The sequence below is a fragment of the Brienomyrus brachyistius genome, unplaced genomic scaffold (genome assembly GCF_023856365.1).
Source record: "Brienomyrus brachyistius isolate T26 unplaced genomic scaffold, BBRACH_0.4 scaffold27, whole genome shotgun sequence".
NCBI lineage: Eukaryota > Metazoa > Chordata > Actinopteri > Osteoglossiformes > Mormyridae > Brienomyrus > Brienomyrus brachyistius.
The window spans coordinates 1890774-1909268 of NW_026042306.1; positions in this window are offsets into that span (position 1 = coordinate 1890774).

An 18495-nucleotide genomic window follows, 5' to 3' on the forward strand; every position below is an offset into this window, starting at 1 on the left:
AGTCCAACTGCATTACAGACATGCAATGATCAGAAAAACAGTATGACTCTGAGGAATGTCCTGAGAACATAGCCAAAAAAGGGAAATGTTTCACATCTGAGTAGCGTACTGCCTTTTGTGAAAGTTTACAAACCTTTTCAGTCGTCAACATCACATAGCTACAGCAGCTCAAGCAAATGACAATAATGAAAGCCTCTGAGAGGTAAAACAAGTGAGCACTGATCTCTGCTGATGCCATTATGGAGGTTTAACAGTATCTTTCAGCCCCATATCTGCTCAGAACTGTCTCTTCTCTTTCATTTAACAAAAATCTTATCTCTACTTGTTCCAGCAGCCAAAGCTGGGAAGCTTCTCAGTAAGAAAAGAAATTGTCTCAGTCCAAGCACGGCCAAGCAGATTGTCTTAATAAAATATACTAAATCTCGTGATTACATGACCTCAGTGCAGATGGACTCTCTCTACAAATCATGTGAGGACCTGTTTTGGGAGGCATATATCAGGCATTCATATTACATGACCTGTCCGTCTTAGTTGGTGTTTTATGATGGTGGTGGTAATATTGTCACAGTTTGCTTCTTCTAGGATGCTGATGTTCGTCCGCCTCTCTTCCCAGCTGATGTGACGAATCTTACACAAACACCTTTGGTGGTAGGATTGCTGTCATCAAACCAGTTCTGTTTTTTTCTAGTTTTTAAACCCAGGATTTTCTGGCCAGTGTTCATGATGGTGTTTCTCCGTGAGCTCCAGTGTGCCACATCATCATCCGGATACTCTGTTGGCAAACTGTCACACAGAGCAGCTGGGAGGAGCTCTGATGACTCAGGCCTCAGCATGTTTTTGGACTGTGGGGGGAAACCGGAGTACCCGGAGGAAACCCCACGCCGACATGGGGAGAACATGCAAACTCCGCACACATGTAACCCAGGCGGAAACTCGAACCCGGGTCCCAGAGGTGTGAAGCAACAGTGCTAACCACTGCACCACCATGTCGCCCCTGGGAAAAAAAATCTTCGATATAAATATAATTCATATAAGATGGACAACATGACATTAAATCTTCAGCTGTGTCTTCTGCTCTACCATCATGTACTATGATACGCCATGAAACTTGATGCAAACCAGCTTGTTTACATCCATCCATCCATCCATCCATCATCTACTGCTTTTCCAGGTTAGGTTGGGTTGGGTTGAGTCGGGTCGGGTCAGGGGGGCAGCAGTCTAAGCAGGGAAACCCAGACTTCCCTCTCCCCGACCACTTCATCTAGCTCCTCTGGGGGGGATCCCGAGGCATGAAATTGTCTGAACCTGGATTAAGATTTAGTGTCATTGTTACAGTCTCTGTCGCTAGACTTGTAAGTCGTAAAGGTGATGATACACAGGGCAACTTTTTGAGTAATGTTACCAGCCAAGTGAGACAAAGGGGAACTCATTTGGTTTTCCATGGCTGCAAAAATTTGTCAATTGCCAATCACTCTGGCATGATGACTTCCCCTGCTGTTGAAACAGCTTCATAAACTCTGCCTTTTAGTGGTGGCACTCTGAGGTACACAGATCAGGGAATGGTCAGATCTTTGTAGGTGGATGTCAGGGTCAGTGCCCGTCTGACTCTGCCCTTTATGTCTCATGTTCATTAGTGTTCATTAGTCATTAAGTTTCTGCACCTGTTGCTTGTATTCTCTGCACCCTTGCTATTGGTTAATTCTCATGTTCCCCACATACCCTTCCTCATTAGCCGCCTTGTCAGTATGTACTGAAGTGCTTGCTTTTTAGTCTGTTCTGTGGCTGGTTATTGTATTTTCTCTCCTTGCTGTTACCTTGCCTGTTATTACTTTTATTGTTGTCTAGCCCTATTCCTATTATCTCTTGGTTCCTTTGTGTGATTAATTAAGAGTTTTAAGTTTAGTCTGTTTTCCAGTTTGTTTTGACTCCTGCTCTCCCCACACACACACCCTCCAGGTGTTTCTGATGATATGATAGTTAAAAACAAATACAGGCCGAATTTTGAAGTCTTACTGGTGCACGAAGTTATAAAATTTAGTTGTACTGTCTCCAAAAATGATCAAAACTTAACTGAAGGTTTTTGCAGGAAATTCCATTTAATAAACACAAATCTACCCCAGAGCTGAATCACTGAAGTCTCAAGGAAATGCATTAGGTTAAAACTGATACTGTAATTCCTACTGCTTCTGAAAATGTTGGAAAGGTTTTTTTGTCAACTTGTAAAGTGAAAAAACACAAGTTCTTACCTCTCAGTTCCCTGTCTTATATTCCTCAGTGGGGCTCACTTCAGAAGTAGCTTCTTCCATTATTGTGCCGATCCAGACCAGGTGGTTACTGCCGGGGTCTCTGTGAGCACAAAGGGTAAAAAGAGAATACATACACAAAATCTAGTACAGTATTTTCACTGGTAGCATTTCTCTGTGGTAGCCCACCACGCCAAAATCTTTGCTGCCAAGGTGGAAAACATGTCTGTCCAACTAATCATGTATTGTGATTCCATGGCGACTTGCTTGGCAAGCCCAATTCCCACATTATGGAGTTCAGGAGGTTAATTGCACTAATAGGCTGTATTCCATTGTCATTGAGCAGATGCTTGTACAAAGCTAACAAAATGAGCTAATTTAGCTAATTTTAAAGAAAACTAAACAGCAAGCATTTGTTTAGGTGAAGGACCACTTTTTCACTCGTTCTTATTCTCTATTCATACAATAAACAACCTTCTCTTACTATTTCACCATTGTCAGGACCAAGCAAGCCAGGCTCAAGGATACTGTGAGGTTTTTAACGCAAAAGATGTATTACGAAATATTTACAAAAATACCACAACAGAAGTAAACTTATACGCAAATAAACGCAAACAAGTATTTTCGTTTATCTATCCCCTAGTGACCTAGTAACATTAGCAGTAATTTTCTGATATGGCTCCAGTATGAAGGTGAAACCGTAACACATCATGTTTAAGAAGGGCAGGGACTATTATTCCATGTTTTGCAACTGAAATGAGGTCACAGACTAAGAAACCGGCTAACTATCACAAATTACTGATACAGAGCCCAGTCTGGGATTAGAACCAATGTTCTGGGAAATTCAGTTCCCCATGTCCGAGTCACACACTGCTTTGAATCATAATGTAACCCACTGCGTAACAAATTGAAAGTTTGTCTCATTTTAATGTCTTTCTACAAACATGCTAAATCACTTTTGCAAAAACATTGGATGTCTTTTCAATATTTGTGTATTATTTAAAGATAAACTGTTCAAATCACTGGTAACAGATGTTTGCTGGGCAAATAAAGATGCTACTGTTGTTTATAGGACTTCAATGTGTGGTGATCAGTGTGATAAATCATAACCTAATTGTAGGCTACTTTTTTTAATTTTATCAAGTACTACTGACGATCTTTGTACCTATTCCAACATAGTCCAGTTCTATTACAACATACTGATGCATGGTTTCCTAAGCTAAAACATACAGTAGATGCAGAAGGTACAGGACACCACACCGGTAATGCAAATTTTGTTTACATGGAACTATGGAGCTTATGCAAGAGCTGATTTTTTAAACTCATTCATTTCATGACATCAGGTTTGTTTTTTTACAAAGTGCTTGTGAGAGATCCCCACCCCCCAGAGTGGGATATTCAGACAGATATTGTGATTTCGGATTCTTTGTTTTCTCTCTCTGTTTAACCAACGTTCTGCATAGCCCCTGCAGTTGTGTTTCAGTGCATGTTTATGGGTCTCGTTAGGTACCCCAGTCACATATACAGTCAGGTCCATAAATATTGGGACATCGACACAATTCCAATCTTTTTGGCTCTATACACCACCACAATGGATTTGAAATGAAACGAACAAGATGTGCTTTAACTGCAGACTTTCAGCTTTAATTTGAGGGTATTTGCATATAAATCAGGTGAACGGTGTAGGAATTACAGCAGTTTGTATATGTGCCACCCGCTTTTTAGGGGACCAAAAGTCTATTTCCACAGATTGCCTTTTCTTTTTCACTGTTGTCTGTCTCACTTGCAACTTCATAACTGTAACAAAAACAAGTTTGGTGTCCATAGCTAAAATTCACTTGAAAATGTTGCAGTATTACTTTGTGTGTGCATAAATATATTTCAAATTGCTTTAGTACAAAATAGGACTTAAAAGCAATAGGTCTAACATCTTAGTAGCAATTAAAGAAATCACAGATTATTGAATAATCGGGGCGGAGCTAGAGGCAGGGTGGGTGGGGCCACCACCCCTGGGCCAAGAGCCCTCTTCTGGATCGTAGAGGGCCCTTCCATATACTAAACTGATATAATTTCTCCAAAGCTCTTGACAGCTAGAAAATACTACTTGTGCTTTAACTATATATAGTTAATTTGTTATTTTTGTATACATTCTTATTATGGTGGGTGTATGGTGTAATTTTTAATTTTTAGAAAAAAAATCTGTAAAATCCCTACAACAAACTTAAAACATAATACATAGTAATGTTTTGACATCAAACTAAGCTGTTCCTTTTGTAAAGTATTTAATGGTTTTTCGTTTGAAGAATTTGCAAAAAAACTGCAGTGCATGATGGGTAGGATCTAAAGGCTCCCTAACATCCTCATCCGTCTGACGACTTACATAGGACTAGGAAGGTGCATAATGTTTATGTCTGGTTGCGTTTGTTGGTACAGAAAGTAATTCAATTTCGCCATGTAGGCTACGTTCTTAAAAACTGCTTGGATATAGCCCGCTTATATGCTGTGGGCCTTTTAATTTGTTTGTTTGCGATTTCGCCAGGTAGGCTACCTTCTTTAAATTACATTTTGTTAGACTACATATTTCGGGATGTTTTATTGTAGTCTTTGTAAATATGTATATAGTTTAGCCTAACTCAGCCACTTAAGGGAGCAAGCCAGCTCAACTAGGTGCCAGTACCAAGCCTGGATTAATGGGGAGGGTTGGCGTCAAGAAATAGAGAGACTGTACCCTCACTGCATTACTGATGTCAAAATGTGGGAAATATGTGGTTGCATAAATAAATGCGTTAAAGTAGGTTAATGATTTTGTTCTGTCTAATGTCACGCTCGTGGATTGCGGGTACGGCAAACAGACAGGCAGGCAGGTAAGGATCAGGCAGGACGGCCAAAGTCGGGGTAAACTAGGGGTTTATTCCGGGGTGGAGGCACGAACATCGACAAACAGCAAGTAACATCAATGGCGGACAATGGACTCCGGTAAGACACGGACTGAAATACACAGGACTGATCAAAGTAACTAGACACAGCTGGGTACAATTGAGAAAGAACACGTGGGTAATCAGGGCGGCGTGGCACACACGAGGAGCAGACGAGCTGGGCATGACATCTAAATTGTATAAAAAATTTATATGCATAGCCAAACAAATCTCCTCCTGTCTGAAAAGATGCAGAAGACGCAGTTTAGCCACTAAAACTTTACAGTTTTTGTGAGGGACAGTCGAATTCTCTCATTACTCGTAACTCATTTCAGTGCCGCCACATACACGCGTGCATGCGTGCTGGGGGGGCAATCTGTGTTTTGCCCCGGAGCCTTGTGTGCAGTGAATAATATGAATAATATTATGAATATTATGAATATACTATGAATAATATTATATTGATTACTCACTATCAGCAAGAAAATGTGGGCAGCATGGTTGTGCAGTGGTTAGTACTGTTGCCTCACACCTCTGGAACCTGGGTTACATGTGTGTGGAGTTTGCATGTTCTCCCCATCTCGTTGTGGAGTTTCCTCCAGATACTCCGGTTTACTTCCTCCGGTTAATTAGAGTTACTAAATGGCCCATAGGTGTGCATGCGTACGTGAATGGTATGTGAGTGTGGCCCCCCATCCTGGGTTGTTCCCTGCCTTGTGCTTCCGGGATAGGCTCCGGACCCCCCGCGACCCAGTAGGATAAGCGGTTTGGAAAATGGATGGATGGATTATTCACTATGCTAAATTACTTACTTGGCAGAAATGAACCACGTGGACTTTATGCCAGCTTATACAAAACTAAAGTTGAGTTCCTTATAATAACTCGCAGAGGGTCAAAATTAATGCCTATGATCAAATTAAATACATGCTTAAAATAATGACATCACGCTTTCAATAAATAAGTACCAATGTGAATTTTTATTACCACAATAATTATTTGCATTGCATGAGCATTCCGCAATTGTACTGCCTTAGTGAAAACGTCAGATGACAGGATGACCCTTGAAACTTAATCTGCCCAGAATTTTAAATGTTTGCAAAACATGTCAAAAGGAAAAAAAAACTAGGACAGCCTCATCTTTCAAACTCTGGCTGTTGGATACACCTTAATGATTAGGCTAACTCTATAATAATGTTATAAAATGAACCAAACGGGGCAATTAATTTGTTAATTGCAATTATTTGTATGACAATTCATTATCCACTAAAATTTTATGATTGTGACAGCCCTTCTTTAACGCTAAATCTTTAAAATGTGATTACCATACAATTGAGTTTTTTGTGGCCAATGGTCAAAGAGGAGGGAATGAGCATGAAGAGAGAAGAGTGAAATTAACTGCCAAAGATGTGCCAAATTAATGGGGAGACTTCCAGGGACCCTTTAGCATCCAATGCCACCATTTTGCAAACTGAATGGATTGTGTTATGTGATATTCTCAAAGTCACAGAAGCTGAAACACTCAATAAGGCAGACTTGCTAAAGCATTACTTATGGGTATGGACATGTCTCAGAACTGATGTTACCAAGGCTTTGTTGATAGGTCAGATGAGAGTGATCCTTGATGAAGCAGATCGATGGGTCAGTGGTTGGACACCTTCTTCAAGCACGAACAAAGAGGTGGAGGAGTGATGATGTAAACTACAGTTACCAGTGATGAATTTGTCGGACCTTTCAGACATCCAGGTACAAAAATGAACCACAAGATCTACTGATAATTTCTAGAAGATACATTCTGGCTCTCGGAACAAAACATCAACATTTTGGGTCCATGGCCAGGCTCCTGAGATCTTAATCCCATTGAGAATTTGTGGTCAATCCTCAAGAGGCGCATGGACAAACGAAACCCCACAGATTTTGACAAACTCAAAGCATTGACTATGCAAGAATGGGCTGCCATCAGCCAGGACGTAGCCCAGAAGTTGATTGAGAGCAGCCAGGGTGAATTGAAAAAGAAGGGGCAACACTGCCAATATTGACTCTTTGCATAAGATTAATGTAATTGTCAATAAAGGCCTTTGACACTTATGAAATGCTTGTAACTATACTTCAGTATACCATAGAAACATCTGACAGAGATCTACAAACACTGAAGCAGCAAACTTTGTGAAAACCAATACTTGTTTCATTCTCAAAACTTTTGTCCATGACTGTACATCGTACATTTCAAGTACAATAAAGCAAAGGGCCCCTTAATCCACAGACTATCAAACACTAGGTTGTCAATGAGGATGTTCAAATGGTTGCTGGGGTTTTTTTGTGTGATGGGATGTTCTGAAATGTATATAAATTAACTATGCACTTTGCCCAAGCCATATTTCCCCATGGAGACAAAGCCTAATCAAATCAAGTCGAATCTAATCTAACCATCTGATCCACCAGCTATTACTCTTACAATACCCTTAGCCTAAAGACATTTTTCTGTAGAATTTATAAAATAATTCCCTCAGAAACAGGTACTTTTCCACTAACTCCTACTAAAAAAATAACGAATGTTCTGCAACAGTGACAGTAAGTTCTCTTGTCAATGTGAAAACATCTGTTAGAAAGCTCATTATCATGTGACAAAGCGACTATCACACTTACAAAATCCTGAGTTTGAAGGTATTTTACTGTAGAATTTTTAAAATAATACCCTCTGAAATTGCTACTGTCACGACCACGGTTTGGTGAACAGCGATTGTGCGGGTAGGCGGGTTAGGAACAGGCAGATCAGGCAGAAGTCGGGGTAAACTGGGGGTTTATTGATGACAAGGAGCAGGAGACACACAGGCACAGCTAACCACATCTAACCACAAAGAGGCCAATGACGGACAACGGGAACAGGTAAGACCAGGACTTAAGAAAGACGAGACCAATCAAAATTAAGTGGACAAAGCTGGAGACGATCAGGGAATCACACGTGGGTAACCAGGGGGCGTGGCACACATGAGGAGCGGACGAGCCGGGCATGACAGGTACATTTTACTTTATAGAGTACTAGATAGATCAAGTGGAGCTGCAAGTTAGCCATCTTATGAACCTGCTTTTCCCATTCAGGGTCACAGGTGGTCTGGAGACTACCATGAAAGCAATGGGCACAAGACATGGAGTAATCGAGAACGGGGTGCCAACCTATCACCGGACACACTCCCTTATGGGCAATTTGGTGACTGTAATACATCAGAGCATATTTTTGGACTTGGGGTGGGGGACCAAAATACCCAATGGAAACCCTATTACATCATGCAAACTCCACACACATGGAGCTATGGTACAGAATACAACCCTTTTTCCCAAAGGTGTGAGGCAACAGTGCTAACCACTGCTCCACCATGCCACCCTGTAAGCTACCTTTAATGGATATACATCTACAGCGTGTGGCTCAGTGGTTGGAAAGTCTCCAATGCGAGCCTGGCCTCAACACATCTGCGGGTCCTTGAGCAAGGCCCTTAATGCCCTGCTCCATTGCTGCTGTTGTGGGTAACTGCCCTTCACGGCCAGCTTGCTCTGACTTACAGAGAATTCATCCATCCATCCATTTTCCAAACCGCTTATCCTACTGGGTCGCGGGGGGTCTGGAGCCTATCCCATTAGCAATGGGCACGAGGCAGGGAACAACCCAGGATGGGGGGCCAGCCCATCGCAGGGCACACTCACACACCATTTACTCACACATGCACACCTATGGGCAATTTAGCAACTCCAATTAGCCTCAGCATGTTTTAGGACTGTGGGGGGAAACCGGAGTACCCGGAGGAAACCCCACGACAACATGGGGAGAACATGCAAACTCCACACACATGTGACCCAGGTGGAGACTAAAACGTGGGTCCCAGAGGTGTGAGGCGACAGTGCTAACCACTGCACCACCATGCCGCCCCGCACAATAATCACCAGAGCTTTATATGATGAGTGTAAACATTTGTCCAGTCACCAGCTTTTCAGTACTGTATGGGCGTTTACTTACACTCACAATTTGGTATACAGGTTATCAGTATCCTTAAAATACTGACGAGAGGCATAGTGTGATGCCCAAAAGTTAGTAATCTATATAAATTTGGCAAATCCTTGTGTTTATTAAATTTGGTTAGCAGAACACACCACACGGTATTGATATATCACGGAAGGGTTAGGCACTGAAGTGGCAGTGAAGAAAGGGACAGTTCAGCAGCCACAACATCTTTTGAAAGAGGATATATTGTGGATAAACAAAGCAAAACGATGGTGGTGGTTTTTGCAGTTTAAAGTTCTACATGTTTATTAAACATAAGGATATGCTGAATTTATAGATATTACTATTATTTTAGTCATCCTGCTAATCTGCTTTTAAAAAATCTTCTTGTTTTACATCCAGGACTTTAATATAGAAATGGGACTTTATGTCCAAACCTTGCATGGATTAAAAAAGAAAAAAGCTGTCAAGACACTGGATGCATATTCAGTATGGCGTCACATCAAAGTCAAAACTCACACGCGTAAATATGCCACTCGCGAGTGCAAAAGTGCATCACAATATCACCTTCCCTAATGTATTTTTCTCCTCCCAACATCATGGTTGCACATTTTCTTCGGGAGCTTCTTTACGTTAATTACCTAGTTGTGCCTTTGAAACGTTAGATGTGTTTAAGACAGCGTGCTCCTGCGTCTTGCGTGTGTTTGCGTGTTTGGGCCTGTGGAGCATCATTGTTAAGCTGGCGTCAAGCTCGGCTTGAATCGGGCCTGAAATTCAAGGGCTCCAATTGCAAGGAGTAAAAGTTGCAGAATATTGAAATGTCGAATGTAAAGCAAATTGAAACGGTTTTAATCAGTGATATCTAAATCACTCAATGTATGCAGAATCGTGAGTTCCCCCTTGTTGCCTTAACTTCGCATGTATGGAAACTACACATATAGTATAGACTTTATTATAATATTTTGAAGCTACAATAGTTTCTTAATGGAAGACAAAAGTTGGCTGCATTTGTAAACGGAAGGTAATGGATGTTTTGGGAAATTGTTGCCCTGTGTTCCTGCTTCAGGGTACGAATTTAAAGTGCATGAATTTAAAGTGAATTCTAATAAATATTCAAATGTGCCAAAAAATGAATCTCAAACACTGCTGTTCCCTCTTTCAAATATAATTCTGAATATCTAAGAGAAGGAAATGAAACGAGCTGTTTTGAATTTCCTAGACTGTTACTGGACTGTTACGGTCTTAAACACATCCCTAAAATGTCACATATGCCAGCCCACGTTCGAGTTCAGTGGGCATGCGCATTCAGACTGTGTGGAACAAGTGGAGGACAACAACAGAAATGGCTGGCTGTATGCATGTATGTCGTTCAAGGCTGTGATTTTTCATACCCTTCTTGAGGAACAAAACTGTCAACAGACATGGTTGATGTTCATCTTTAACAGGTAAGTTATGGGTATGTTTCCCCAAAACTCCTGTTAGTAACTTACATAGTTGGAACTGTTCAGTTACATGATTCTAACTATGTAAGTTGCTAACGTTGCTACCAACTACGCTTTTGGAAGAACTTCTCCTAGTTTCGCAGATCAGTAGTACTTAAAATTACGCAATCTATGATACTTACATTGACAAAAGTCTTCTGTATTTCCCATAGCTTACTTTTAGTTAGCCAAAGAAATATCTAATCAATATTGCCATAAAAAAAGAAAATTAGAAAAAAATGCACTTTTCATGATACATTCCATCCATTTACATCTCACACATCAGCAGTGACCACGCCGCCCAAACCACCTGCTTCATTTGGCTCACAAGAGAGTATGCTGCCAGCCAATTCACCCTTAATCAGAGAAACTTCACCGCTGCACCCATCACTGGCAATGTCTGGCTCTGAAGACAACATGTCACTGCCAGGAATATGATTTGTAAATATGTAATGTTTAAAGGCCAAGCAAACATTTCATAAATCCGTGATATTTAAAAGTTCTCAGGGACCCCCAAACGGTCCATGTTTTTGCTCCCTCCCAACTCCCTGGTGTAATTAACCTGAACCTCATTATTTGGACCACCTACTGTCAGCATTCAGTACATTTCTTATGTTCTAGAACTACAGGGTCTCTAGTTATCCTAGAGCTACTGAGTTTGGGGGAACTTAATTACAAACAGTTGAAACTGCTCCTGATTAAATTAATCGGGATGAATGACAACAGGTTTGGTGCACTGGGTAATAAACCTGCTTCCCTTTTGGGACCACATGCAGATTGACCAGTTGGAGAAGCAGATGCAGGCAGAGGGTGAAGATGGCATTAATCAAGTTGCTTGCTACCGCAGAGTCAATCACAGCGGTGGATGAGTGCAGACCTGAATCACACTGGAGCAAGATGGGCATGGTAAGCTGCTTGTGGGTAATGTCCAGGATAACGGAGGATCTGACCTAGGTACACATGGTACAGCTGCAGTCTGTCTGCGGTATGGGGTTCAATCCAGAGGTGGGCTGAGAGGATGTCACGAGGAGCAGAGACAGGGATAGAGGTAGACCCCAGTAAACATGCCCCTTTGGGGCCCATGTGGGGCCACTGTGGGAAGCCCACTGTTGGCCCTGGTACCAGCGTGAAATGCGAGGCACACGTGGGCTCAGTAAGCTACCCACACAAAACAAAGTGGATCACCATTGGGGCTCATGTGGGCCCGCAGCATGCCCACAGCATGCCCACAGTATGCCCACAGATGAGGTGCATTTTTGACCTGCTACATGCCCCGCTGTGGGCTGCTCGGCAGTGGCCCTATACAGGCCCCAAAGCTGGCACTGTGCTAATACTGTGGGCACATTGGGTTCATTATGGGCATACAATGGGCATGCTGTGGGCACAGTGGGGCCATATTGTGGGCACACTTCATATTAATGCCTATGGATTTATAATGGGATGTCATAAAAGTTCCTGTAGGTGTAATGGTCAGCTGTCCCAATACTTTTGTTCATATAGTGTATATACAGCATACTACAAAAAATGTAAATAACACTTTGAAAACACATAAGATCTAAATGGGGAAAAAATCCTGCTGGATATCTAAACTGATATACAGGGCAATGTTTTAGGAATGAATGGATGCCACATCGTTTGACGGAAATGAAAATTTTCAACCTACACTGGGCTGAATTCAAAGACGCCGAAAATCTAAGTGAAAAAATGACGCGGCAGACTAGTCTATTTTGCTGAAATTTCATTGCAGCAACTTAAAATCATACTCATTAGCTTATATGGCCCCTACGTGCTTGTATGCATGCCTGACAAAGTCGGGGCATGCTCCTAATGAGACGACAGATGGTATCCTGGGGGATCTCCTGCCAGATCTGTACCAAGGCATCACTGAGCTCCTGGACAGTCTGAGGTGGAACCTGGCGGCGTCAGATGCACCAAAACATACTGTCCCAGAGGTGTTTTATTGGATTTAGGTCAGGGGAGCGAGGGGGGCAGTCAATGGTATCAATTCCTTCATCCTGCAGGAACTGCCTGCATACTCTCGTCACATCAGGCTGGGCATTGTCGTGCACCAGGAGCATAATGTTCTCCATGGCTTCTCCAGACCCTTTCACGTCTGTCACATGTGCTCAGGGTAAACCTGCTCTCATCTGTGAATAGCTCAGGGCGCCAGTGGCAGACATGCCACTTTTGGTATTCTATGGCAAATGCCAATCGAGCTCCATGGTGCTGGGCAGTGAGCACAGGGCCCACTAGAGGATGTTGGGCCCTCAAGCCACCCTCCTGACGTCTGTTTCTGATTGTTTGGTCAGAGACATTCACATCAGTAACCTGCTGGAGGTTATTTTGTAGGCTCTGGCAGTGCTCATCCTGTTCCTCCTTGCACAAAGAAGCAGATACCGGTCCTGCTGTATTGATGTGCCATCCTGGAGGAGTTGGACTACCTGTGCAACCTCTGTAGGGTCCAGGTATCATTTCATGCTACCAGTAGTGACACTGACAGTAGTCAAATGCAAAATTAGTGAAAAAACAGTCAGAAAATATGAGGAGGGAAAAATGTCAGTGGCCTCCACCTGCTAAACCATTCCTGTTTTGGGGGTCGTCTCATTTTTGCCCCTCTAGTGCACCTGTTGTTAATTTCATTAACACCAAAGCAGCTGAAACTAATTAACAAGCTTCTCTACTAGTTAACTGACCAGAACAATATCCTAGAAGTTTAACTGACTTGATGCTATACTCTGATTAAAAAGTGTTCCATGAATTTTTTTGAGCAGTGTACTAAGGGTAAATCGTTAGCTCTGTGCATCAATAAAGATATAAGTGCATAAAGGTAAGTATTTTAGCCAGTGAAACTGATACACATTTATTCAAGAACATAGTAAGTTAATATTCATTGTGGAATTTAACAACTCAAAGTGTGGTTAAACTGTTTGCTCTGCGCACACTGGCCCACAGTAAACTCACAACTGCCCATGCAAGGCCCATGCATGCATGTTTGATGTAGTGATGACAGTCCCAATCATGTTATCAAGACATAGAGAGCTGAATGTACTCCTCCAGTAGTAACTTCTCTCCTCTGCATGCTATCTTGATCTGGAGGTCTGGGTACATCCCTCTCTGGTATGGCACACAAAGCATCGGTTTGCTCCATGCAGTTACTGGGGCAAGGATACCTAACTCGATATTCTACAGCAGAACATGAACTCTGGGGGAGGTCTAACAGCTGGTCGTGGACAGGATGATCAAACACCTTCATCATATGTCTGACGAAACTATAAAAAGATTGAAGAGTCCAGCATTGCTGGTAATAGAGAGCCATTACCCACTCACAGACTCTCCCAGTGAGAAGCAAAATGAAGAAATCAACCTGGTTGGTGGCCAGCAGGAAGCTGTTGTGATGGAGGTCCAACTTGCACTGAAGGATGAACCCACAGCTGTGCTCAGGAGATCCGCCATAGCGCTCAGATATCAGGAAATGATGAATATGTTTGGGAACCAGCAGGACTGCAGCTGTGTCGGGGAGGTGTGGATGTACTGCTGGGGAGGTGGACTGACCAGAAGCCAGGTCCTCCAGGAGCTGCTTCAGAAGAGCCAACGTGCCACAGAGCTTTGCTGGATTCATAGTGAGGCAAGGAATTCTGTAATAGGACTCGTCGGGGATTAGAGATCCAAACGCACAGCCTAGGGCACCACAGGGCCTTCAACCGTCACTACTGGAGACCTTTTACAGCTGGACCCCCTCTCTATCAACTACATTTGCATTCTATTGTCATTCGTTTTATACAAACAATGATTTGCATGGCACAGTTTACTCTTTGGATAGTGGTGTCCACCAATATTCTAACAGTAAAATAATGCTCTTACATATTTTTTGTAGGGGTGGTACCGTGATGCAGTGGGTAGCACTGTTCCTTTACACACCTGGGACTGAATACTGCCTGCAGATTATGGTGCTGGAGTAAAAAATCTTTCAAACTGGTACTGGACCAAACAATGCGGACACGGAGTGTAATAACACCTTATGGTTTTAAATGGCAATGTTTCAAATACCTCTCATGTTGCAGTCCCATAAGAGTCTTTTAAATACAATTAATTATGTTGTTTACTGCTTGATTCCACCAGGTGGCACCAAAAAACGTCAGAAATGCGAGAAGAATACGAGTTTTAACTTCCTTTATTTCTGGAACCCGAAGAACAAATGGTGAATGCCCAGATAGACAAAAGTGCTACATTATCATTTTAAGTTGTTCCGTTTAAAAATTATTTTTAAATTATTGCATAAAGTATAAATAATACTGAAAATATACAGTAAATATAAGTAAACAATAGATTAATCAAAACATCCATACACTTGCTACATCATGCACTTGAAAAGACCCCTCCCCCATTCCATATCAATGACCCATTCGTGAAATTACCTCCTAAAACACCAAACTGAAAAGCAGCCTGGCACAATTGCAAATAGTTGCAAAATGTACCTGAAATCACTACCACCACTGTTCTATTATACATAACCCCACTAACAGCAGTATTCTTAGAAGTAGAACCTTTCAATATACATTGGTAACCTTGGTAAGCTTCATTTATTCAAATGTATGAACTGCACATAGTGTGTGAGTTCAATCTAACTATACACTTCCAAAAAAAATACAATAATAAGCTGCTGTTATACACCATTATTTAAAAAGTGGCAGAAGGCACGGCTTCATGTTTTAATGATGTAGATAACGGATAATTCAACCATAAAATATGGTCTAAAAAACATGAAATGTACCACACCGTAGTCACCTCCATCGCCATTTGGGAGACATGACGTGGCGTTCCGTAATTGGTTGATCCCAACATCCTCGTACATTGTGCCTTTTATGACGTTTCCTGTTTTGAAGCCCAGTGTTTAAGTAAATATTATGGAAGGTAAATAACATTTTGGCAAACGCGTACAACCTTTTATTTCAGCTAACTAAAGATAAACTTATTTTCGCGAGGTCAACCTTGATAACAGTGAATGGAACCAATGGCGTTTGACTTCTGTTTATGCAAGTTTTATGACATTATTACAAGGCTGCCAACTTTGGTCAGCTGGCAGGAGTAAGATTGGAGACAAGTCTTTCAACACATGCACACGCATTTACTTGTATGTAACAGTTTTATTACATTGTAAATCGTGTAGAAGGTTTGCAAACTACCCCGACGATTCCGATATAGTTAATTTTAAGTTTGTAATGGAATAACATAGATACTCGCGTGGCTGCTTTATGCTTCTCCGCACACGTATTACGGACGTGTCCGCTCCAACGTTTACTACGTGTTTAACGTCATTGTGCGCCTCCGCGGATGAACGCTTTCTGCACTCATTGGGACACTCTGCGCATGATCGCTGAGATGATTTTGCAAACCCAACAGACTATTTACGCGTGCAGGGATAATAATAATAATAACAATAATAATAATAAAATAATACTAATAATAACAATAATAATAATAATAATGGGGCGGCATGGTGGTGCAGTGGTTAGCACTGTTGCATCACACCTCTGGGACCCGGGTTTGAGTCTCCGCCTGGGTCACTTGTGTGCGGAGTTTGCATGTTCTCACCATGTCGTCGTGGGGTTTCCTCCGGGTACTCCGGTTTCCCCCCACAGTCCAAAAACATGCTGAGGGTAATTGGAGTTACTAAATTGCCCATAGGAGTGCATGCGTGAGTGAATGGTGTGTGAGTGTGCCCTGCGAGGGGCTGGCCCCCCATCCCGTGTTCCCTGCTCCGGACCCCCCGCGATCCAGTAGGATAAGCGGTTTGGAAAATGGATGGATGGATGGATGGATAATAATAATAATAATGAATTAGAGACAGTATTAGAAAACGCAATATTTTTATAGTTATTAGGTAAAATGTAATTTGCTTATTACAGTGCCCTCTACTGGTACCGTGACACCATTTTTGTTGACCTTCCTCGGAATTGGGTCCCAAGTCCATCTAACAAATTTGGTTTTGATATGGGTTTTCGCCGGGGCTCCGGTTGTCTCTCACGGTCTAAAAGCATGCGGAATAGATTGATTTGTGTGTCTAAATTTGCCCTGTAGTTATGTGAGTGTGCACTGTGCGGTGTGTTTGCAGCTGCACAGGGTTAGTTCCTGCCTGTGCCCATTATTTCCGGGATAGGCTCTGGTCCCCCCTACCACCCCAGTTGGGATTCAGCGGTTTCAGAAAATGGATATCAAACCATTGCTTTGCCATCAAATGCATTGGATGACAGTGACCATGGCATTTGACATAGCATAATTACTTGAATAACTTTTGGTCCCCACCTACGATTGATCATGCACTCCAAGATTGGTGGTGAAAACCAATTTGGGGAAAATTAGAGCTATTTGAATCAGGATTACTTATGGATTCAGAGGAATCAAAGAACACAAATCCAGGCCTAGGGGTTCAAAAGTTATAAGCAAAAATGTATCTTGAAATTTGGCCTGATGGTGTTCCTAGAGGGATAGATGGATTGACCCAAAATTTGGTGTATGAACAGCTTGAACTGTCATCTTCTGATGTGCCAAATTCTATCTGTTCTATGAGCTGCCATAGACTCCCATGGCAGAAAATATAATAATAGTGAAAAATACTAACAGAAACAATGGGTGCCTACACACCTACGGTGCTTCGCCCATAAATATACAATACATTGTGCACATGTGCAAATTACGCAGCTTGACAGGAGAACTATGAACATTTCCGTGTATGCATACAGTATGCAGAGTGAATACGCGAGGGTTGCACTTGTGTGGAGAAATATGAACCAGTACACCAGATTGGCAACCCTGTGTTAAATACAGTATAACTATCACATAGGCCTATTAATATAGATATATTATGACATTAATACAACCACAGGAACTTAGGTAAGCAAGATCTGTACCATCCATTAATCCCCACTGGGGTTGTGGGGGGCCCGGAACCTATCCCGAGAGCATCGGGCGCAGGCGGGAACCAACCCAGAGTGGGCGCCAATACACCACAGAGTGCATGCACTCACACAGCCACACTCACATTACACAACTACAGGGCCAATTTATACACGCCAGTCAGCCTACGCTGCACGTTTTTTGGACTGTGGGATGAAACCGAAGCCAAAAGGGTCTAGAGTAGGGGTTACCAACCTTTTTGAAACTGAGAACTACTTCATGGGTACTGAGCCATACGAAGGGTTACCAGTTTGAAACACCCTCCTAAACTTATTTAACTTCATGTATAATAAACATGTTTTAAATGCTTTCTTTAGATATTGTCATTTTCAAATCTATATAAATGCAAATTTTATTAAAGAAGAATAGCAATAGGATAAAATAAAATTTTAGACGCTGCTCACTGGTGAGTAGTGCTATTTTTAGAACAGGTCCGCGGGCGACTAATGTGCTTTGGGGCATCATGGTGCCCGCGGACACCATGTTGGTGACCCTAGGTCTAGAGCCTATCCCAGAAATTATAGGTGCAAGGCTGCTCTGATTTTATATGCAAGTTAACTGCCAAATCAATTACATTTCCAGGTTGTAAATATTCAAGACATTTGGGATGCCTAGAGGTATTTTAAAGTTTTGAGGTCTTATTAAGAGGCTAGTTCCAGAATAATAATTCATTTTTTGGTTACTGTTGAAAAAGCAGTCCCCAATATATCATATCCATTTTCCTAGGGAGTTGAAAACTCATGCTGTCATTAAGTATGTATATATTAGTTTGCTTGGAAAACTAGCTTTTTATAAAATCAGTATAGTATAATCAGTATAATTCTCTAGTACGGAGCTAACACCGCAAGAATTTATTTTCAGTAGTAAACACATTTTCATAGATTCAGAGTGAGGGCAATGCAGAACCTGTT